The sequence below is a fragment of the Delphinus delphis genome, chromosome 4 (assembly GCF_949987515.2).
Source record: "Delphinus delphis chromosome 4, mDelDel1.2, whole genome shotgun sequence".
Taxonomy (NCBI): domain Eukaryota; kingdom Metazoa; phylum Chordata; class Mammalia; order Artiodactyla; family Delphinidae; genus Delphinus; species Delphinus delphis.
Genome location: NC_082686.1, coordinates 106,798,093 through 106,823,076, shown reverse-complemented (window position 1 = coordinate 106,823,076; position 24,984 = coordinate 106,798,093). Strand labels below are relative to the sequence as shown.

Sequence of the window (24,984 nt, the reverse complement as noted above, 5' to 3'; positions counted from 1 at the left end):
CTTCTGAGAAACTTCGTGCTTTTATGAATGTCATAGTCCTGTGGCCTATATGTAGGTGTACATATGCATCCACCGTACACACACAAGCACACGTATGTACACACACTAGGATACTTCCTATGTACCAAGTTCTTCACTAGACACTTTCTTCTCAGTTCTCCCATCAACCCTGCAGGTAGATATGATTACCGAAGAGGAAACAGGACTGGTGAGGTTAAACATCATGCCCCAGGTTACACACAGAGCCAAGATTCACATCCAAGTAGGTCAGCCTCCAAATCTTCTACTTTCTATGTTACAAAAACTGGCTTATAAAATTCCTTTTCATCCCCGCCTTTGGCCCTCCTAATTTCATTCCCTAATCTGACGCCCAGGTTCTCATTATTCAGTCTACATTTTTTAAGCAGATGTTGACTGACAAGTCGGGTTTCTGTATGGAGAAACAGACACCCCAAAAAGAGAAATTATTCTGAACCATGCGCAACACATTTCGGGGAGTCCCAGCTGTCCCCCCCAAACGCGCTTTACCTGCGTGCTACTCCTCAAAGGCGCACTTGCTGCTACTCAACGGTCTATTTTGAGACTGGGTGGGAGACTCGGGCAGCGGACTCCAAGGGCACAGGGAGTGGAATCTACTCAGCTCAGTGAACCTGAAGTTGTTCATTGCGGTGCCGGGTTCAAGAATTCTAGGAATGCCACTGGCAGCTCTGGAGCTGGTCAGGTGACAGGCTGCGCCTCACCCAGTGGAGAGTTACCTCTGAGTGAAACGCTCTGTTTCCTGGGGTGAAACAGAAAGCCTGCTCCAGTAAAGTGGAGTTGTTTTTAACAGCGAAAACAAAACTGCCTGTGTTCATGAAAATCTATACTTTCCCTGAGAAGAATGGAGGGGGAAAAAAAAAAAAAGCCACGCAGATAACACGGTTTCAATAGGAACTCAAGCAGGTGAATGGGACGGCTATCGGAGCCATTTCTCAACATCCACCCCCCTCCCCTCCCCGGAAGGGAGGAGAATTGCAGCTTAATTAACACTTCCCTCGCCCTCGAGATTTCACGTACAGAGTTTGAAACACTGAGAGTTTATTCAGGAAGAGTCACAGCTCCTAAAGAAGTCATACTTTTGCTCTGCCTCTAGATCAACATTGTTGAAAGTTTCAGGATGCAGGAAGTTGCTAATAAAGAGAACAAACTCACCCAACAAAGATGCATACCCTGTTTTTTCCCACTTTATTTGCTGGGAGATTCTTGGATCAGACTTAGATTGGTACTTTAAATATTGCAGCAATACTCAGAGAAAATGTTTATCTGCTTCATCTGTTGATACTGCAGAGGAGAAAAAGGTACCTAAACCCTTCCTTACTGTTTCAAAAGTTAGTGACACATCTTTAAAACATGTTTTAAACCATATTATTCTCTACCCCTAGCTTGTCTGTTCCTATAGTAGGTCTGCTCGTCCCATGGATTCACCTATCTGCTGACAAAGTGCACAAAAAGTTGTGCTGCAGATAAATTCATCTGCACGATCACCAAGATGTGAACACTGCAGGTGTCTCCCCAGTGGTGCTACCCCATAAAGGTGTGTGCTCAGGGTGGCCACACACCTGCCACTGAACCAGGTCATATGCTTCAGGAGAATAACCTCTTAAATCTTCCTAAACACTTGGTGGTCAGTCTATTTTTACGCCATCCACATGTGGAGGACTGTCCCCTTAAAGAGTTTACTTTATAAAAATAGAGAACCTAGGGCTTCCCTGGTGGCGCAGTGGTTGAGAGTCCGCCTGCCGATGCAGGGGACGCGGGTTTGCGCCCCGATCCAGGAAGATCCCACATGCCGCGGAGCAGCTAGGCCCGTGAGCCATGGCCGCTGAGCCTGCGCGTCCAGAGCCTGTGCTCCGCAACGGGAGAGGCCACAACAGTGAGAGGCCCACGTACCGCAAAAAAAAAAAAAAAAAAAAAAAAAAAAAAAAAAAAAAATAGAGAACCTAGTCATCTGTGAGAAGGTGTATTCTCTCACTGATAATTTTCTGATACAGTAGCTGTACTCTATTTCCTTTTAATGGAATAGACTATATTTCTTTAGTCTTCCCTCTTCTTCATCCTCTATTCATTATTCACGGTACTTATCACTAGTTTTTATTCAATTTTCTTTCATTTTTAAATGAGCTTAGGGTCCAGAATTGGACAGAGTATGGGGACCCAGTAAGAAGAGCAGAGTGGTAAGTGCAGGGGGACCTGGACACATCTGGGCTCAGCTCTGCCGTTACCTGCAGTGTAAACCTGGGCAGATTAATCAACCTCCCTGAGCCTCGGGTTCCTTATTTACACCTGAGGATGGTGATGTGGGTTGTTGGGAGGTTTAAAGAGATTATGTAAAGCGTTTCACACAGATCTGGCGTACGGCAACCAGTGACAGCAATCATATCCTTAATAATATCATTATTCTTGTAGGTCATTCTCCTGTTTACACGTCCGCGTGCCATACCTTGTAAATGCTAACAATGACTGTACTGCTACCTGACATTGAATTCACAGCGTTAAAGATGCCTAGGTCTTCCCCATTTGTGTCATATTTATATCCTAGCTGTACTCTCCCCCCGTCTTATATCTGGGCAGGTCATACACTATCTTGTATGTGTCCCTGTTGATTTCTCGGCAAACTTGCCTTGTTCTCTTGGAGAGACAGCTTTACTATGATGCTGTCCCCACCATGGCCAAACAGTAACAGTGAATTTTTTTACAGAGCGGATATGGACTGAAATACAATGTATCTCAGACTTTTTGTGGCCAGGTAATCCAAATACCTGAGCTTTCTACTTAAGTGTCACGCTCACTCCCATGTTTATTAGGAAGGAGGGAGGGTATTATACCCTCCAGGGCACCAGAGGGAAAAGTTCTTTATGACTTTTCAAGGTGACCTACGCTGAATGGGGGCTAATAAGACATTGCTGGTTTACTCTATTATGCATCAGTAGATTCTGCTAAACGAAAACACACTTGAACCAGAGGACTTAATCGCCCAGCTATTGGGATACCACTTTTGGGGGGATTTCAATAAACATAACTATCTCAGGAAGCCAAATTATTCTGAAGAAATGAGCCTCTAGCTTCCAACTCCAGGTTAGGATATTCTCTGGTTTCTTCACTTCAGACAATTCTAGAACAGCAATATTTATTTACATTATGCTTTGGACAACACTACTGTGCATCCAAAAATTCTAATTTTATTCACCTGTGTTTAAAATGCCCAGTGACTAACTTAGACCCATTTGGGTTCTAGAAACTTTCAATAAAGTTCTCAGATTTTCCCTTGAAAGAAAGGATTAAAGATCCTTTTCAAGGAGCATCTTTTTCACACAGTGTGAAAGAACTACAGGCGTTCCCATGGGAATGGGCCGCATACATTTCAGCCCTTCCCACAAGATGTCTATTGTTCCCTGGGCGTCTCTTGGCTCCCTCTGCTGTGACATGTTGCTACACTTCACTTCTACTGAAAGCCTTTGAGGCTGGGTTATTCCAAATGATGCTAAAGGACTCAACCCTTGGTGTTTTTGCTAGAACTCATACAGTCTAAGTTTGTAGCAGCCTTGTTATCATAGGCGCATACAAAAAATAGGTTTGGTGACCTGTTTAGGCAAGAGCTCAAAAAATTCTACTTAATTTTGAAAATGTATTGCAACTTATGAGAACACAAATAGATAGGAAACATTTCATCAGGAATGAAGGAAACATCTAGCAAACTTTCTAAACCAAGAATTTGTGATCTGTCAGAATGATTTCAAGGTGTATCAATTTTCATTTGTAAATTTTGACTTCACAAGACACGTTTGCTCTGGAATTGATACAAATCTCACCAAAAAAATTTTAATTCCAATTTTCTGGGTTTGCTTTTCCAGAGAACATATCCAGAGTTGCAAATTACAAGGAAAATTCAATGTTAAATGTATCTTTATTTACATTTAAATTTCATATATTAAACAACTGCATGACCAATTCAAATAATGCCCTAAGTATTTTTTTTTTCTAGTCTTTAAATTGAAAACATATATAAATGTCATGGAATTCAGCAGTTGAGTACTATAGCAATTTAAATATGTATTTGAAAAACAAGTGGCTAGATTCAGTTATGATTTGTAAGGTATCTGAAACATCAAGGGAAAAAAATGACAGCAACAACAAACAATAATGGTGACTGTCCTACCCAGTGATTGTAATGATGCCACTGAATTTTCTTTGAAAATCATAGGCAGAGCCAGTTTCTTTGCTGGTTGCAAAATGTTTCTTGAGGTAAACGAAAGTATGAAATAGAAATGAGCCTAGACTATTATGGAGTAAAACAAAAATGCACATTCTGTGAATCTAGAAGCACAGTTTTCTGCTCCAGAGGCCTAGAGACATGTTTTAATAACCCACAGAGAGGTTGCTTTTTTTTTTTTATCATAATAACTGAAAAGCATGCATACATGGCTAGACACACAGCTCCCAAATGCACTTTATCTGCATAATCAGCCACAGCCGCTGGAAGTTTCTCTGCCCCAGTCCCGAAGCCCACTCCTTGCCCCAGTACCGCTTCTGACGTTTACTTTAATTAGCTTTTGTTTTTGCTGAACAAAAGGACAGGAAAGAAGACAGCCGTACCTCTTAGCACAGGAAACTCTGGCCATCATAGGAAATAGATGGAAAAATGCTTGATCTTTAGAGCAATTCGGCAGGAACCCACGACCATGCTCAGAAGCAGCCCAGTCGCCCCTGCCTAGTTCTGTCCTGTCGGCAGGCAGCAGCCGTGTTTTCCTGAGCTGCTTGTCAAGCCTGAGGTACACTTGATTCCCTCCCCTGGACTCACCATGCTGAATCGAGCAAATGAGTAACTTCTCCTCCCTCTTTCAAACTTCTGCTTAGGGCTAACAACTGGCACAAAGCTTCACTTATTTCTGCAGTAGATTTACAGAAGCCTCTCGGAGCAGATCCGTAGATTGAAAAGAATTAGAAGATTTGCCTAACGACCAGTAATTTAGGTGCTGTTAATGAATAGCTCACTCTAAGGAATCAAGGAACTTTTAGGTTAATATCAGATGTGGGGCCTTTTATCAGGCAGGCATCAGTGAAAAGGTCTGGGGAGGGATGGAGGGAGGAATGTAGTGGAATGAGATAGTATTTAAGCCAAATATGAGAGAAGAAAAATACCACAAGAGAAGGAAAATAACTAGTCTCAATGAGCAAACAATCTAACTATATTAGTATTGCTAGTGAAACCCTGAACAACTGAATGAAGCATCTAGTAGCACTAGAGATCTTTCCAAGTCAGCACTGTCCCTTCCTGTGCCCATCCAAATTGCTAATTCACTTCCTCTTACCATCCAAATATGGAACTCCTCTTCTCAGGCCTAATACACTGAGGATCCCTTACAAGCAGTCCTACATATCCTTACATCTCTCTCTCCTTTAAGGAGAGTGTTCTTCAAACCTCTAATGCATAAATTAATTGGTGGTACCCAGTGGATTGTTGTATCTGGAGGCACTTCTCTCCCCTTATGTACATGACATGGGCTTTCTATACTTATTGATCTGAGGTTTTGCCTGCACACAAAGCAATAGAATATTTCTGAGCCTCTTCTAACTAGAGCTTTCAGTCAAATGAAGTATGTGAGTGTGGTGGGGTAGTGTGGTGGGGAGAATAAGATGTAAGTTGTACAACTGTACAAGTTGCACAGATATCAAGGTTTCCATGTCATTGGCAATCATGCTACCGTGTAAATAAATTGCTGGCTCCGTTAAAAGGCATTCTCATGGGGTGAAGAGGACTTTCTTCTGTGTTTACTGCCCAACATCCACTCATCCTACTTCTGGTAAAAACTATACCCAAACTTTCCTTGGAAATGATGTCCTTTAGATAGAGTTGATTTACATAAACAGGTTGGATCTTAGCCAATCAGAGAATTGGATTCTCCTAATCATAGTGATTAATTTAGGGGAGGTGTATGACCCCTTCCAGCCCAATGAAAGTCAAGATAAAGATGATTGTTTGGCTTTGGGGGGACAGAGTCTTTCCTGCTAGACTTGATGATGTGATACAAGGTCTGGTTGCTCTTGCCACCAAAAAACAAATCTTGTGACTTTGTTTAAGCTCTTAAACCAGCTGCTTCTGATATTGGCAAGAGCCACCCTTCACTGTAAGCCTTTATAGCTTAAGTGATTTCAGGTTGGGTTTTCTGCCATTTGTTTTGAAAAAGTTTTACGGGACAGAATCAGCTAAAGACAGGTTTGTGGATGGGCTCTCCTGGGTCCCCACAGGGCAGCTCCTTGCAAAGGAAGTGGACAACCACCTCTGTCAAACAGGCCTCTTCAGTGACAACCACAGGCTTCCACAGACAACAGGTAGAGACAGGAAAGGCCTACAAGGAATGTAGTCATTCAGTGTACTTGAAACTGGGACATTCCAAATTAATTCTTTTCAAACAATTATATGTTAACTTCCCCAAATATTTCCACTTTAACCACCTAAACTTGTTTGGTGGATCCTAGTCACGTACTATGTGACCTTAATAAACCTAATCATGGAATCCATCCATCCATGTACAATTGTCATAAATTCCTTTGGGTAATTAGTTCCACAGAGTATTGCTCTCCCCGCTCCCGTTTCTGCACAACTTCCACCCCTTCCCACACCCCCTTGGCAAACTTGAAATAAAGAATCTCTAACCACAGTCAAACTAAGATGCTTCCTTTACAGAACATCTATAAATTCTAAAATGGCTTTAAATGTGTAAATTATATATAAACACTGAGAATTTCTGGATGATTTCATTTTCTATAAATAATTTTTCTTACCTGAAACCACTCACACTGCTTCAGGTATACCATTTCTGTGTTCAGTCTCCCAGGTTTGCAAGAGTCCATTAGAAACACAGAAATTCACACAGGTCCAGGAACTTCCTTTTAGCTCAGCAAAATAACACATGGCTTGAACTGCAAGAGTTTGTTTGTTGTTTTTTTTGGTTTGTTCGTTTGTTTTAGGAAAAGGAGAATAAGGACCTGGGGCTAGGTTTATTGTCTATTTCATTAAAATAAAAAATACTTTGATTTTAAAAATGTGGTAGTGGGAATTCCCTGGCAGTCCAGTGGTTAGGACTCTGCGCTTCCACTGCGAGGGCAGGGGGCACGTGGGTTCAATCCCTGGTCAGGGAACTAAGATCCCACAAGCCACAAGGCTCACATACAATGACCCTGTCACATCCTAGATCCTGTCCATTCTGTATCCTCCACATTCTTTATTATATGTGGTGGGCAGATCTTAAGGTGACCCTCAATGATCCGTTTTCTGATGTTCATACCCTGTGTAATTTTCTCTCCTTGAGTGTGAGTGGAACTTGTGACTTGTTTCTAAGAAATAGAATACGGCAAAGATGGTGGAAGGTTACTCCCATGATTACCTAATGTTATCTGGGACTCCATCTTGCTGACAGACTCACTCTCAGATTCTCCTTGCTGGCTTGATGAAGTAATTGGTCCTACGTGACAAGGAACTATGGGAGGCCTCTAGGAACTGAGGGCAGCGTCCAGCCAGGAACCAGCAAGAAGCCAGGGCCTTCAGTCCTACAGACACAAGGAAATGAATTCTTCCATCAACCTGAGTGAACTTGGAGGAGGACTCTTCCCCAGTCAAGTTTCCATAGAACACAGCCCAGCCATCGCCTGGATTGCAGCCTTGTGAAGCCCTGAGCAGAGGACCCACCTAAGGCATGCCTGGATTCCTGACCCACAGAAAATGTGGAACAATAGATGTGTGCCGTTTTAAACCACTAAGTTCATGACAATTTGTTATAGAGCAATAGAAAACTAATACATGACCATTCCCCCCTCTCCACTGTGATAGCTAGATAGCTTTGTTTCTGTTAAATTCTTTTTTTTTTTTTTGTCTATTAAATTCTTCATCCTCTCTTATCTGGATAGTGACAGAAGTCTCCTAGCAGATCTCCCTGCCTCCAGCATGGCCCCTTCAATTCCATTCTCAACTTTGATTAGCTTTCTCAAATAAAATATGATATATGACTCTTTTACTTAAAAATGAGTAAGTGACAGCTCACTGCCTGAAGATGAAATCCGAACTTCTTTACTTGGTATACAAAGGGCTTTGTAATCTGGCTCCCACCCCCTTTCAGGCTTGCTGCACCACTCGCGCGCACACAGCCCTGTGTAGTGAGGCCAGTGCCTTCAGAACACATCCAGGAGCCTATCACCTTTCACTCTCCTCTCTTCACTACCACTACTACTGTGATTCAAACACCATTATTTCATGTCTCACTTGGATTATTGCAATAGCTCCCTGGCTTCTGTTCTTGCCTTGTTAAAATATAGTCTTAACAGAACATCTAGATGATCCTATGAAAATGCAAGTCAAAACTGACTCCCTTCTGTCCAATACTCTCCGGTGGAATGGCTCTCCATCTCACCCTGACTCAGAGCCAAAGTCCTTTCAATGATCAGCAAAGCCTTGTATGATACAGCTTTCCCCCCCTTCTTCCTCCTTGTCTTCAACTTCATCTACCACTCTTGTTTTTGCTCTCTCTGCTCCAGCCACACTGGAGCTACACAAAGTTTTCTTCTTCCTTGCTATTCCTTGGGCACAGTAGATATATTTCCACCAGAGGGCATTTGTATTTGTGTTTCCTCTGCCTGGAAGGCCCTACTCCCAGAGGTCCTTATGGCTGGCTCCTTGACTTCATATGTTTACCCACATATCACCTTAGCGTGCTTTGCTTGACCACTGTCTATAAAACAGTGACATTCCCTGCCTCCCTTGCATGTCTCAGTTCCTGTTTTATTTATTTATTTATTGGCTGCATTGGGTCTTCGTTGCTGCGTGCAGGCTTTCTCTAGTTGCAACGAGTGGGGGCTACTCCTCGTTGCGGTGCACGGGCTTCTCATTGCGGTGGCTTCCCTTGTTGCGGAGCGTGGGCTCTTACGCACGCAGGCTTCAGTAGTTGTGGCATGTGGGCTCAGTAGTTGTGGCTTGTGGGCTCTAGAGCACAGGCTTAGTAGTTATAGTGCATGGGCTTAGTTGCTCCATGGCATGTGGGATCTTCCCAGACTAGGGCTCGAACCCGTGTCCCCTGCATTGGCAGGCGGATTCTTAACCACTGCGCCACCAGGGAAGCCCATTGCATGTTTTATTTTTAAATTTTTGTCCATACCACTTACTGTCACCTGACATACTATATATGTTTTCCTCCAACACATATTTACTTCTTTCTTTGTAAAAAATTTTTATTACACTTCTTTCTTACCATTCCTCCAAAACTATAAACCTCATGGAGGTAGGAACTTTGTTCAGTTGATTCTGTAGAGTTCAACCTGGTGTCTGGCATATAGTATGGACCTGACTTGTTGAATAACCTTTGAGTAAATAAAGGAAGGTAATTTAAGCTTAATCAGACTCTCCATGCAAGACTGTAATTTAGAAGTGAACAACCTGATGAAGGATAACTGTGTAGAACCCACTTTGTCATTTAGTTTGGTAAAGGAAACATCCATCTTTCATGGGCAGGAGTGGTGGCAAGGTCATGGTCCTGGCTCAACACAGGCACCTGTGGGACCAGGCTGGAAGTGGTTTCCCCACAGTTCCCAGTGCAGGAGCAGAAGGGGCTTCCCCACCTGTTCTCCAATGATCCTTCACTCCTCCCAGCATTCTGGGAACTCCTAATATGGATTTTTAATGAAAATCCATTTCTGTTTAATCAATCCCAAACTGCTTCCACTGCTTGCAACTAAAAAAAGGAACGATGATACAGCCATCATTCTCCCTTTTGCTACTGTGCCTTGTACCTGGCAGCCCCTCTACCTGGAACGCCTGGTCTGTTTAAAGTGCCAGCTCATCCTTTCACCATGATTCTTACCTCTTCCTCTCTGTAAAGATACTCATGCCAAGTAGAGCTGACCTTATCGACTTTTGTTTCCACAGGGCACTTGTACAGAAGGCTACCATATTAATCTCATTATCTCCCACTAGCTGACAAACCCTTATGGGCAGGGACCAGGTTTTAATTTATCTGAGAAACTCCAGCTCTAGCCTACTATCTGGCACAGAGGAGGACTTCAATAAAAATTTCATGAATAAAGGCTTCCTTTTTAAAGCATCAGTAAAACAGTAATTCTGTAATTGAAAAGAATTCTGATGCAGAAACAAAGAAATATATAGCAAATAAATCAATTTGGCTGAGATATAATTATTTTCTTGTTAAATTGGTAAAAAAAAATTTTTTTTTAATTTTCCTAGTACTGGTAAGGAGGCATATCCTTTACCAAAAAAATTCTAACCAGCCCAATCAGAGAAACAGAGAGAAGACACAAATTACCTGTATCAGGAATAAAAGAGTTGACATCACTACAGATACTATAGGTATATAATACTTCAATCACTTAACAGTATAACATGGTGCTCTAGCTTATTCGTTATTTTTTTTTATTTAAAATTTTTTTAAATTTTTAAATAATTTATTTATTTTTGGCTGCGTTGGGTCTTTGTTGCTGCATGTGGGGTTTCTCTAGTTGCGGTGAGCGGGGGCTACTCTTCGTTGAGGTGTGTGGGCTTCTCATTGTGGTGGCTTCTCTTGTTGCGGAGCATGGGCTCTAGGAGCATGGGCTTCAGTAGTTGTGGCACGTGGGCTCAGTAGTTATGGCTTGCGGTCCCAGTTGCCCCACGGCATGTGGGATCTTCCAAGACCAGGGCTCGAACCCGTGTCCCCTGCATTGGCAGGTGGATTATTAACTACTGTGCCACCAGGGAAGTCCAATTCATTCTTTTTAAATCTGCATTTTATTCTACTGTATGGATATGGCATTATTTATTTAGTAATGGGTGTTTGGGTAATTCCAATCTTTCTTCATTTCTACAAATAGAGTAGAAAATTAGAATAGAAGCTTTCAGCTTTTAAAAAATTCATCTTTCCTTTTATGGTTCATATTTTTAATGTCTAATATAGAGATTTTTCATATTTAGGTTTTAATGCAAAATTTATTGTTTATAATGTGAGGTAGGAATCTGGTTTTATTAGTATATATGTATATACATATATGTGTATGTATATATATATAATTTTTCTAGCATGATTTCTTTTTGTAAATAGTCTGCTCTTTACCCATTGATTTATTATACCAGCTCTGTTATAGTCCACATTTACATATATGTTTGGGTTTATTTCAGAAGTACCTATTATGTTCCATTGGCCTATTTGTTTTCCTCTGTGCCAATACTACACAGTTTTGATGATCTTAGCTTTTTAATATATCTTGCATATATCTTTAATATGTCTTGCATATGTCTTTAATATTGTATAGAAAGAGTACCCCTTCTTTGTGCTTTCTTTTTGAAATTGTGTAAGCAATTCTTTGGCCTTTACAGCTTGTTGACCACATAAATTTTAGACTCAGTTAATATTTTTTCATAGAAATCAATCTGAGATTTTGATTAGAATTGTAATTAAAATTATATGGATTTTAATGAATTTTATAGATTATTTTGGAAGTACTGACTTCTTTTTTAAAATTATTTATTTATTTATTTGCACTGGGTCTTAGTTACGGCAGGCGGGCTACTTGATTGTGGCTCGCCAGCTCCTTAGTTGTGGCATGTGAACTTTTAGCTGCTGCATGTGTGTGGGATCTAGTTCCCCTACCAGGGATTGAACCCGGGCCTCCTCAATTGGGAGTGCAGAGTTTATCCACTGCACCAGCAGGGAAGTCCCTTGATATCTTTTCAGTGTTGATTTATTTAATTCATGAGCAAGGTACAATTTCCAGTTAATTCAAGTTCTCTTTTATGTTATTCAATAACATTTTTTTATGAAGTTCTTGCACATATTTGTAGGATTTGCTCCTAGGTAATTTGTAACTTAGGTACTGTTGTATAATTTTTTTGTGATTCTTTTTTTTAATTACATTTTCTATTTTATTATTCTTAGTGTAAGGGAGCCTTAAAGAAATCTGTATATTAATCTTGTATCCAAAACCTTGTTGAATACTTTTAGTAGTTTTAAAAGTTTATCTATAGAGACTTTTGAATGTAGATAATCTTACCATCTGTAAATAGGACAGTTTTATCCATCCCCCCCAATTTATATTCCTCTTCTTTTTTATTCATTTGAACCCCTTCTGATTTTTTTAACCCATTTTGCCATTAGTCATTTCAAAGAACCAGCATCAGTTTCGTTGGTCAGTCCTATTTTTCTTTTTAGTTTCTGTTTCATTAACTTCTGCTTTTATCACTATTGTTTCTTTTCTACAAATTTTATTGGGTTTACATTTTTTTCCCCTAGTCCCTTGGAATGACTAGCTTAGCCATATATAATTTTTAGTTTTCTAAAAAATTTCCTTTATATTGTATTTATAGATATTATACTCTTCATTACTTCCCTCCTTCTGCTTTCTATGGGTTTATTTTGCTGTTCTTTTCTATTTTCCTGAATTTGAAGTTGAGGTTATTGATTTTCACCCTTCCTTCTTTCTTCATATTTGCCTTTAAAACTAAATTTTCTTTTAAGCATAGTTTTAGCTGTCACTCATAAGTTTTGATATGTGGTATTTTTATCATTATTGAGTTCATAATATTTTCTATTTTCATCATGACTTCTTTGACCCATGACTTATTTAGAAGTTTATTGTTTAATTTCCAAACATTTAGTGATTTTCTAGTTGCCTTTTTATTCCCCCATTTTAGGCAGAGAATCCACTCTATTCAATCCTTTAAAATGCTTTGAATATTGTTTTATGTCTCAGCATATGGTCTTTCAAAATATGATTGTATGTTGGATTCAGTGTTCTGTTTATGTACACTAGATCAAATTTACAAATTAGCTTTCCAAATGTTATATTACTTTTTTTTTACATCTTTATTGGAGTATAATTACTTTACAATGGTGTGTTAGTTTCTGCTTTATAACAAAGTGAATCAGTTATACATATACATATGTTCCCATATCTCTTCCCTCTTGCATCTCCCTCCCTCCCACCCTCCCTATCCCACCCCTTTAGGTGGTCACAAATCACCGAGCTGATCTCCCTGTGCTATGCGGCTGCTTCCCACTAGCTATGTATTTTACGTTTGGTAGTGTATATATGTCCATGCCACTCTCTCACTTTGTCACAGCTTACCCTTCCCCCTCCTCATATCCTCAAGTCCATTCTCTAGTAGGTCTGTGTCTTTATTGCTGTTTTACCCCTAGGTTCTTCATGACATTTTTTTTTCTTAAATTCCATATATATGTGTAAGCATATGGTATTTGTCTTTCTCTTTCTGACTTACTTCACTTGTATGACAGACTCTAGGTCCATCCATCTCATTACAAATAGCTCAATTTTGTTTCTTTTTATGGCTGAGTAATATTCCATTGTATATATGTGCCACATCTTCTTTATCCATTCATCCAATGATGGACACTTAGGTTGTTTCCATCTCCGGGCTATTGTAAATAGAGCTGCAGTGAACATTTTGGTACATGACTCTTTTTGAATTATGGTTTTCTCAGGGTATATGCCCAGTAGTGGGAATGCTGGGTCATATGGTAGTTCTATTTGTAGTTTTTTAAGGAACCTCCATACTGTTCTCCATAGTGGCTGTACCAATTCACATTCCCACCAGCAGTGCAAGAGTGTTCCCTTTTCTGCACACCCTCTCTAGCATTTATTCTTTCTAGATTTTTTGATGATGGCCATCAAAAAATGGCCTGGTGTTCTGACTGGTGTGAGATGATATCTCATTGTAGATTTGATTTGCATTTCTCTAATGATTAATGATGTTGAGCATTCTTTCATGTGTTTGTTGGCAGTCTGTATATCTTCTTTGGAGAAATGTCTATTTAAGTGTTCTGCCCATTTTTGGATTGGTTTGTTTGTTTTTTTGATATTGAGCTGCATGAGCTGCTTATAAATTTTGGAGATTAATTCTTTGTCAGTTCCTTCATTTACAAATATTTTCTCCCATTCTGAGGGTTGTCTTTTGGTCTTGTTTATGGTTTCCTTTGCTGTGCAAAAGCTTTTAAGTTTCATTAGGTCCCATTTGTTTCTTTTTGTTTTGATTTCCATTTCTCTAGGAGGTGGGTCAAAAAGGATCTTGCTGCGATTTATGTCATAGAGTGTTCTGCCTATGTTTTCCTCTAAGAGCTTGATAGTTTTTGGCCTTACATTTAGGTCTTTAATCCATTTTGAGCTTATTTTTGTGTACGGTGTTAGGGAGTGATCTAATCTCATACTTTTACATGTACCTGCCCAGTTTTCCCAGCATCACTTATTGAAGAGGCTGTCCTTTCTCCACTGTAAATTCCTGCTTCCTTTATCAAAGATAAGGTGACCATATGTGCGTGGGTTTATCTCTGGGCTTTCTATCCTGTTCCATTGATCAATATTTCTGTTTTTGTGCCAGTACCATACTGTCTTGATTACTGTAGCTTTGTAGTATAGTCTGAAGTCAGGAAGTCTGATTCCTCCAGCTCCGTTTTTCGTTCTCAAGATTGCTTTGGCTATTCGGGGTCTTTTATGTTTCCATACAAATTGCGAAATTTTTTGTTCTAGTTCTGTGAAAAATGCCAGTAGAGTTTGATAGGGATTGCATTGAATCTGTAGATTGCTTTGTGTAGTAGAGTCATTTTCACAATGTTGATTCTTCCAATCCAAGAACATGGTATATCTCTCCATCTATTTGTATCATCTTTAATTTCTTTCATCAGTGTCTTATAATTTTCTGCATAAAGGTCTTTTGTCTCCTTAGGTAGATTTATTCCTAGATATTTTATTCATTTTGTTGCAATGGTAAATGGGAGTGTTTTCTTGATTTCACTTTCAGATTTTTCATCATTAGTGTATAGGAATGCCAGAGATTTCTGTGCATTAATTTTGTATCCTGCAACTTTACCAAATTCATTGATTCGCTCTAGTAGTTTTCTGGTAGCATCTTTAGGATTCTCTATGTATAGAATCATGTCATGTGCAAACAGTGACAGCTTTACTTCTTCTTTTCCGATTTGGATTCCTTTTATTTCCTTTTCTTCTCTGATTGCTGGGGCTAAAACTTCCAAAACTCTGTTGAATAACAGTGGTAAGAGTGGGCAACCTTGTCTTGTTCCTGATCTTAGTGGAAATGCTTTCAGTTTTTCACCAATGAGGACGATGTAGGCTGTGGGTTTGTCACATATGGCCTTTATTATGTTGAGGAAAGTTCCCTCTATGCCTACTTTCTGGAGGGTTTTTATCATAAATGGGTGTTGAATTTTGTCGAAAGCTTTCTCTGCATCTATTGAGATGACCATATGGTTTTTCTCCTTCAATTTGTTAATGTGGTGTATCTCATTGATTGATTTGTGTATATTGAAGAATCCTTGCATTCCTGGAATAAACCCCACTTGATCATGGTGTATGATCCTTTTAATGTGCTGTTGGATTGTGTTTGCTAGTATTTTGTTGCGGATTTTTACATCTATCTTCATCAGTGATATTGGCTTGTAGTTTTCTTTCTTTGTGACATCCTTGTCTGGTTTTGGTATCAAGGTGATGGTGGCCTCGTAGAATGAGTTTGGGAGTGTTCCTCCCTCTGCTATATTTTGGAAGAGTTTGAGAAGGATAGGTGTTAGCTTTTCTCTAAATGTTTGATAGAATTTGCCTGTGAAGACATCTGGACCTGGGCTTTTGTTTGTTGGAAGATTTTTAATCACAGTTTCAATTTCAGTGCTTGTGATTGTTCTGTTCATATTTTCTATTTCTTCCTGATTCAGTCTTGGCAGGTTGTGCATTTCTAAGAATTTGTCCATTTCTTCCAGGTTAACCATTTTATTGGCATAGTGTTGTTTGTAGTAATCTCTCATGATCTTTTGTATTTCTGCAGTGTCCTTTGTTACTTCTCCTTTTTCATTTCTAATTCTATTGATTTGAGTCTTCTCCCTTTTTCTCTTGATGAGTCTGGCTAATGGTTTATCAATTTTGTTTATCTTCTCAAAGAACCAGCTTTTAGTTTTATTGATCTTTGCTATTGTTTCCTTCATTCCTTTTTCATTTATTTCTGATCTGATCTTTATGATTTCTTTCCTTCTGCTAACTTTGGGGTTTTTTGGTTCTTCTTTCTCTAATTGCTTTAGGTGCAAGGTTAGGTTGTTTATTCGAGATGTCTCCTGTTTCTTAAGGTAGGATTTTATTGCTATAAACTTCCCTCTTTGAACTGCTTTTGCTGCATCCCATAGGTTTTGGGTCGTCATGTCTCCATTGTCATTTGTTTCTAGGCATTTTTTGATTTCCTCTTTGATTTCTTCAGTGATCACTTCGTTATTAAGTAGTGTATTGTTTAGCCTCCATGTGTTTGTATTTTTTACAGATCTTTTCCTGTAATTGATATCTAGTCTCGTAGCGTTGTGGTTGGAAAAGATACTTGATACGATTTCAATTTTCTTATATTTACCAAGGCTTGATTTGTGACCCAAGATATGATCTATCCTGGAGAACGTTCCATGAGCACTTGAGAAAAATGTGTACTCTGTCGTTTTTGGATGGAATGTCCTATAAATATCAATTAAGTCCATCTTGTTTAATGTATCATTTAAAGCTTGTGTTTCCTTATTTATTTTCATTTTGGATGATCTGTCCATTGGTAAAAGTGGGGTGTTAAAGTCCCCTACTATGAATGTGTTACTGTTGATTTCCCCTTTTATGGCTGTTACTATTTGCCTTATGTATTGAGGTGCTCCTATGTTGGGTGCATAAATATTTACAATTGTTATATCTTCTTCTTGGATCGATCCCTTGATCATTATGTAGTGTCCTTCTTTGTCTCTTGTAATAGTCTTTATTTTAAAGTCTATTTTGTCTGATATGAGAATTGCTACTCCAGCTTTCTTTTGGTTTCCATTTGCATGGAATATCTTTTTCCATCCCCTCACTTTCAGTGTGTATGTGTCTCTAGGTCTGAAGTGGGTCTCTTGTAGACAGCATATATATGGGTCTTGTTTTTGTATCCATTCAGCCAGTCTGTGTCTCTTGGTGGGAGCATTTAATCCATTTACATTTAAGGTAATTATCGATATGTATGTTCCTATTCCCATTTTCTTAATTGTTTTGCGTTTGTAATTATAGGTCTTTTCCTTCTCTTGTGTTTCTTGCCTAGAGAAAATCCTTTAGCATTTGTTGTAAAGCTCGTATGGTGGTGCTGAACTCTCCCTGCTTTTGCTTATCTGTAAAGATTTTAATTTCTCCATCAAATCTGCATGAGATCCTTGATGGGTAGAGTAATCTTGGTTGTTGGTTTTTCTCCTTCATCACTTTAAATATGTCCTGCCAGTCCCTTCTGGCTTGCAGAGTTTCTGCTGCAAGATCAGCTGTTAATCTTATGGGGATTCCCTTGTGTGTTATTTGTTGTTTTTCCCTTGCTGCTTTTAATATTTGTTCTTTGTATTTAATTTTTGATACTTTGATTAATACGTGTCTTGGCATATTTCTCCTTGGATTTATCCTGTATGGGACTCTCTGTGCTTCCTGGACTTTTTTAAAACTATTTCCTTTCCCATATTAGGGAAGTTTTCAACTATAATCTCTTCAAATATTTTCTCAGTCTCTTTCTTTTTCTCTTCTTCTTCTGGAACCCCTATAATTCGAATGTTGGTGCATTTAATGTTGTCCCAGAGGTCTCTGAGACTGTCCTCAGTTCTTTTCATTCTTTTTTCTTTATTCTGCTCTGTAGTGGTTATTTTCACTATTTTATCTTCCAGGTCACTTATCCGTTCTTCTACGTCAGTTATTCTGCTACTGATCCCATCTAGAGTATTTTTCATTTCATTTATTGTGTTGTTCATCGTTGGTTTTTTCATCTTTAGTTCTTCTAGGTCCTTGTTAAATGTTTCTTGCATTTTCTCTATTTCCAAGATTTTGGATCATCTTTACTATCATTATTCTGAATTCTTTTTCAGGTAGACTGCGTATTTCATCTTCATTTGTTAGGTCTCATGGGTTTTTATCTTGCTCCTTCACCTGCTGTGTGTTCTTCTGTTTTCTCATTTTGCTTATCTTACTGTGTTTGGGGTCTCCTTTTTGCAGGCTGCAGCTTCATAGTTCCCGTTGTTTTTGGTGTCTGTCCCCAGTGGCTAAAGTTGGTTCAGTGGGTTGTGTAGGCTTCCTGGTGGAGGGGACTAGTGCCTGTGTTCTGGTGGATAAGGCTGGATCTTGTCTTTCTGGTGGGCAGGTCCACGTCTGGTGGTGTGTTTTGGGGTGTCTGTGGACTTATTATGATTTTAGGCAGCCTCTCTGCTAATGGGTGGTGTTGTATTCCTGCCTTGCTAGTTGTTTGGCATAGGGTGTCCAGCCCTGTAGCTTGCTGGTCGTTGAGTGAAGCCGGGTGTTGGTGTTGAGATGGAGATTTCTGGGAGATTTTCGCCGTTTGATATTATGTGGAGCTGGGAGGTCTCTTGTGGACCAGTGTCCTGAAGTTGGTTCTCCCATCTCAGAGGCACAGCACTGACTCCTGGCTGCAGCACCAAGAGCCTTTCATCCACATGGCTCAGAATAAAAGGGAGAAAAAGTAGAAAGAAAGAAAGAGGATAAAATAAAATAAAGTAAGGTAAAATAAAGTTATTAAAATGAAAAAATAATTATTAAAAGAAATTTTTTAAGTAAAAAAAAAACCCCACAAAAAACGGACAGATAGAACCCTAGGACAAATGGTGAAAGCAAAGCTATACAGACAAAATCTCACACAGAAGCATACACATACACACTCACAAAAAGAGGAAAAGAGGAAAAAATAATAAATCTTGCTCTCAAAGTCCACCTCCTCAATTTGGGATGATTCATTGTCTATTCATGTATTCCACAGATGCAGGGTACATCAAGTTGATTGTGGAGCTTTAGTCCACTGCTTCTGAGGCTGCTGGGAGAGATTTCCCTTTTTCTTCTTTGTTTGCACAGCTCCCGGCATTCAGTTTTGGATTTGGCCCTGCCTCTGCGTGTAGGTCGCCGGAGGGCGTCTGTTCTTCGCTCCGACAGGATGTGGTTAAAGGAGCCGCTGATTCGGGGGCTCTGGCTCACTCAGGCTGGGGGGAGGGAGGGGTACAGAGTGCGGGGCGAGCCTGCAGCGGATCCAGGGAAGTTGTCCCTGGATCCCGGGACCCTGGCAGTGGTGGGCTGCACAGGCTCCCCGGAAGGGAGGTGTGGCGAGTGACCTGTGCTCGCACACAGGCTTCTTGGTGGCCGCAGCAGCAGCCTTAGCATCTCATGCCCATCTCTGGGGTTCGCGCTGTTAGCCGCGGCTCACGCCCGTCTCTGGAGCTCCTTTAAGCAGCGCTCTTAATTCCCTCTCCTCTCGCACCAGGAAACAAAGAGGGAAGAAAAAGTCTCTTGCCTCTTCAGCAGGTACAGACTTTTTCTGGGACCCCCTCCCAGCTAGCCGTGGTGCACTAACCCCTTCAGGCTGTGTTCACGCTGCCAATCCTCTCCCTGCGCTCCGACCGAAGTCCGAGCCTCAGCTCCCAGCCCTGCCCACCTCGGCGGGTGAGCAGAGAAGCCTCTCAGGCTGGTGAGTGCTGGTCGGCTCTGATCCTCTGTGTGGGAATATCTCCGCTTTGCCCCCCGCACCCCTGTTGCTGTGCTCTCCTCCGGGGCTCCAAAGCTACCCCCTCTGCCACCCGCAGTCTCGGCCCACGAAGGGGCTTCTAGTGTGTGGAAACCTTTCCTCCTTCACAGCTCCCTCCCACTGGTGCAGGTCCCATCCCTATTCTTTTGTTTGTTTATTCTTTTTTCTTTTGCCTTACCCAGGTACGTGGGGAGTTTCTTGCCTTTTGGGAGGTCTGAGGTCTTCTGCCAGCGTTCATTAGGTGTTCTGTAGGAGTTGTTCCGTGTGTAAATGTATTTCTGATGTATCTGTGGGGAGGAAGGTGATCTCAGCGTGTTACTCTTCCGCCATCTTCCCCCTCTCTCTAATATTACTTTTTATATGGCTTTTTGAATTAGATATTTCAAGATGTCTTACAATTTTCTGCTATGTGTTAGAATTGTCCATTTCTCCATTGGTCTCTTTTGAAGTTCTGTCTATTTTGTAATTATATGATTGTGAGGCTCTGTTATACTTAGAAAATTAGAATTGTTATCATCTCTGTTGGTTGAAAACTTTTATTATTAAGAAGCGTTCCTTACTGGTAATAATGATTTTTCTTCTAAAGTCAGCTTTGTTTGACAATAATTATGCAGTATATCTTTTGGTTAATATTTGTATGCTCTAGATCCTAATTTCAACCTCTCTTTATCCTTATGTTTTGGATATGTCTCTTTTTTACATCTTATAGTTTTGACCCCTCAATCTCATTACTTTCATGTTTTAATTAGAATATTTAAACCATTTTCATTTAATCTAATTATTTATATATTTGGGTTTAAGTTTATCATTATAGTATTTGTTTTATATTTTGTTTTATGATTCTTTTTCTCTTTCTTGATTTTAAAAAAACTTTTTTTTAATTTATTTATTTTTATTATTCTTTTTGGCTGTGTTGGGTCTCTGTTGCTGTGTGCAGGCTTTCTCTAGTTGCAGTGAGCAGGGGCTACTCTTCGTTGCAGTGCGCACGCTTCTCATTGTGGTAGCTTCTCTTGTTGCAGAGCATGGGCTCTGGGCGCGTGGGCTTCAGTATTTGTGGTGTGTAGGCTCAATCGTTGTGGCTCATGGACTTTAGAGCACAGGTTCAGTAGTTGTGGTGCATGGGCTTAGTTGCTCTGTGACATGTAGGAACTTCCCGGACTAGGGCTCGCCATGTCCCCTGCATTGGCAGGCAGATTCTTAACCACTGTGCTACCAGGGAAGCCCTTTGCTTTTGTTTTGATTGAACATTTTTTATTCCTTTTGTCTCCTCAATAAGCTTCAAAATTACATACTCATTTACTATCTTTTTGTACTTCCTTGGTGAATACAATATGTATAGGTGTACACTGTGTAATATGTGTATATATAATGTGTATGTATATCTCCACAAGACTTTATTATTTTAACAATGACATTACGTTGTGCTTAGGTGTGGATCTATTTTAATTTATCCTGCACTTGGGATTCGTAGGGTTTCTTGAATTTGTGGTTAGAGGTCATTTTGGAATTTTTCAGCCTTTGTCTCTTCAAATATTACTCCTGCCCCATTTCCTCTCCCTCTTTTCCTTCTGGGTCTTTAATTACATGTATGATAGACTCTTTATAGTACTTTTTTTTTTCTAAATTTCACTTGTTTCCATCCTTTGATTTTCTGTTCTACATTATGGATATTTTATTCTGATCTTTCAGCTTATTAATTCTCTGTTCAGCTGTGTCTAATATATTATCCCATCCACTAAAATTTTCATTTCAGTTATTTTTTTGTCTCTAAAATTTTCATTTGCTTTTTTTCACATGTAGATTCCAGTTCCCTGCCAATTTTTTAGTCGTGTCTTTTTTTCCTCCTTGAATATCATAAGCAAAATTATCTTAAGGTCTGTGCCTAATAAATCCAGTATCTGGAGACCTGGTGAGTCCATTTCTGTTGCCTGGTTTTCTTCCCCCTCTTGTTTTTATTCATATATGTTATCTCCTTGTATGCTTGGTTATTTATGTGTATGTGAGTATGTATGTGTGTGTGTGTGTGTGTGTGTTCATGTGTGTGAGTGAATGGACATTGTATTTACAAAATTGACTATAAAAATAATTTGAAACTAAGGATGTCTTCTGCTTGAGAAGAGGATTCAAATATGCTCATGCGTTAGCACTGGTATCACCAATTTTAAGTATTGAGATAAGTTGAAACTTTATTTCCTCTATTTCCAGTTTACCCTGTCCCTAGGGTGCAGCCCTTTGGAATTTCTACAGGAGTTTCTTCAAGTCTCCTCCCTTCTTGATAGGTCCTGGACTCTAACGCCTATTCCCCTTTCTCTGTGAAGCTGTGAAAAGTAATGCTCAGGTTCTCTGCCTGTTAGACTTTCAGATTCCTTTTTGAGTCAGCAAAGCCCATCAGGGAAAAATGGCCCCCAAATCCAGGTTCACTTCCCTGGTCTTCAATCCTCCTCTACATCTAGGCTCCCTGATACTTTATTATGTTTTTGCCTTTTCAGTGCCTTGAAACATATTTTTTTCCAAACACCAAAAAAAGTATTTTGTCCAGATTTTATTGTTCTCATCAGATGAATTGGTCAGATTTGCCTAGACTATATTGAAAGTGGAAGTCTAAAACAGTTAAGTTTTTATCTCTAAAATGTGTTATTTTTTTGCACGTTTAGAAAATTAGTCTGCACACGCACTGAGATTATACTAAAATTGCATTTATGGATATTTTTATTATTTCTACAACCTTAGTTTTAATGGGTCAGCAGTTCACATTGGTGGACACAGAATAAAGCAATAATTTGCCTTGAAAAATGTCTGAACTTCAGTTATGCTTTACCAACATAGATAACTTTGTTCTTTATAAGCAATGGAATTACAGTTGCCAGGGAAACATCTTACCTAGCTCCTTTATCTGTAACCTTCATAATAGATTTCTATCTAAATTTTCCAGGACAAAACAATGGTTAACTTTCTTAACTAAAGGGGATTTCAGAAAAGAACTGTATGGCTGATGTGAAACATATGCTAACAAGGTAAGACCATGAAATTAAGTATTTTTTATGTTGGTATCATTGCCTTTATCTTTACTACCTCATAAAGAATGGTTTGTAGGCTGAATACAACCCCCATCCCTAATGTGCTTCATTATGAAAGCAACACTCAATTAAGTGGAGGACAAAGCCAGAAACATGCTATGGTTTAGAGAAATCTCTTAGTTTATTTTCAGATGTTTCTAGTTTGGAAAAAGCCGAAGTACATTTTGTTGAGCACATTTTATTCCTATGTGTATTATAAGGGAAATCTAACCCATGTGTTTTATTTCATTAATATTTTGCCAAGTTAAATGGTTCTTTTGCAAGATATATTTAATGTTAAGTTATTTTTATGAGGCTTTTTCCCTTGGATTATGAATTCGTATGTCACCTAAAGTAAGTATACTTTGATCCAAATATCTTGTAGTTATGAAGTCAGAAACCCACAAAACTTGGGTGATTTCCCAACAGTGCCAAATGCAATATTTCATTTCTACCACTAACATGATTTTTTCCTCATATTTGTCAATCAGCACTTTATTGAGAAAACAACAGAGTTATTCTCCATTTTAAGCCCTGCTTTTTGATAAATGTCCAAATGAGGCTGTGGCTCAATTCGATATGGGGCACTAACTTCAAATTGTGGGCACAGATCTAAGTACATGGTTAATATACTGACTGAATCACATCTGTGGTTACTTAAAAGTATGATATAAGTGGGCACATGAGAGAACTCGATAAATACTAACTCCTAAGAGTGGCAAAAATGACTGGTGAAGATATGAGGCAACGGGAACTTTCAGTCAATGTTGGTGGGTGTGCAAATTAGTAAACTGCTGTAGAAAATAATTATTATCTAGCAGAGTTGCAGATACGTATGCCCTATATCCCAACAATTCCACTACTGGGTATAGTCTCAGAGAAACTTTCCCATGTGAACCAGGAGAGGTGAACAAGAAAGATCATAGTGTCATAATAACAAAAAACTGGAAACAGCTTAAATATCAATCAGTAGACAAAATGGATGTAAGTTGTGCTATTCATACAAAGAGCAATGGAAATGAGTGAATTATAGGCACATATATTATCAACATGGATGAATCTCAAAAACGTTGCTGAATGGAAAAAAGTCATAGTAGAAAAAAAATGTAGTAGTATTGTATTTATATAAGGTTTGAATGTGTGCAAAGAATTTAGTGTTTAGGAATATATATAAATATGTGACACTATAAACAAAAGTCATGGAATGATACAGATAAAATTCAGGACAGTCATTACTTTGCATGGGGTGATGGAAAGTTGAGGGGATAAGATACAGGAAGAGCTTCTAAGTTGTTTTTTTTTTAATGTTCTATTTTTTAAAGCTGTGTGGTGTGTGTACACAAGTTTTTGTTTTATCATTATTTTTATATTTTGAAATGTCTTATGAGTATGATTTTGTATGTATTCAACCTTTAAAAATGCAGATTTAAGCATGCCATCAAATTGCTGGGCTGTTTGCCTACTACTCCAATTCTCATGAAACTAAAGTGAAAGGTACAGTCTGTCAGAGTTTTGTTATGTGCTTAATGTTTCCCTTCCTGTCCTGACTTTTCAAGAAAAATCCCTTTGGGTTCATTCTATGTCTTACATAGTTGGGCTATTTCTTGTATTTTCAGATTAGATTAAATACTATCAGGCAGCTTCTGTCATTCTGCATAAGTAGTAATGATTACTCTATCAGAAAAAAAAATCTATAATAACATAGCATAGCAGTTAATGTTTGACAAGCAAGTCTCAGTGGTATACTATAGCTGTCAGTATAGCCGTTAGTAACAGGAAGACACAATGGGCTAAATTCTGCAAGAGAATAGAGCTCTCCCTCATCAAGACAAGAGTGAATTCTTTCCAGACAACAAGGAATCTCTTTATTATGTAGAATCAATTATTCACAAGCCCAGAATGGCCAGCCTCCTTCCCTCCCCACCCCATTCTTTACTTTTTTCCCTCCTCCTCTTCCTTCCTTTCTTTCCTTCTTTCTTTCACCAACTGTATTGAATATGTATTACATGCCAGGTGCCAAATGTTCAAGTATATGCTGGTGTCCCCAAAGAATTAACAGGACCTTTGGCAGTGCACATGCGGCAGTCATACTTCCTTTTCCTCTCTGGCATGGAATGACACCTACTTTGGTCAATCAAGGGGTACCTTCACAATTTTTGCCGTATTTGTTAGCTATATAATTCCTTTTTTCTTTTTAAATTGTAAACTCTAATATATACAAATGAATGTGTTATTTTTAAATATACAATTTAAGTAATTATAATAAAATGAACACTCATCTACTCACCACCCAGCTTAACCTAGGGGTAAGACAGGAATAAAGACACAGACCTACTACAG

General features: G+C 39.2%; 1 protein-coding gene across 6 annotated transcripts in view; it reads right to left on the bottom strand.

Annotated features, from left to right (window-relative positions):
- Positions 1–4,763, bottom strand: part of VEPH1 (ventricular zone expressed PH domain containing 1) — a 218,207-nt gene extending 213,444 nt beyond the window's left edge. For 5 of the 6 annotated variants that reach the window (XM_060011229.1, XM_060011231.1, XM_060011232.1 and 2 more), the window contains exon 1: positions 4,633–4,763. The gene's annotated coding sequence lies outside the window, so the exon portion shown is untranslated. Of the gene's footprint in view, positions 1–528; positions 1,074–4,632 lie in introns of those variants that run through there. The other variant, XM_060011230.1, reaches the window with a different exon arrangement.
- Positions 4,764–24,984: the final 20,221 nt, after the last annotated feature.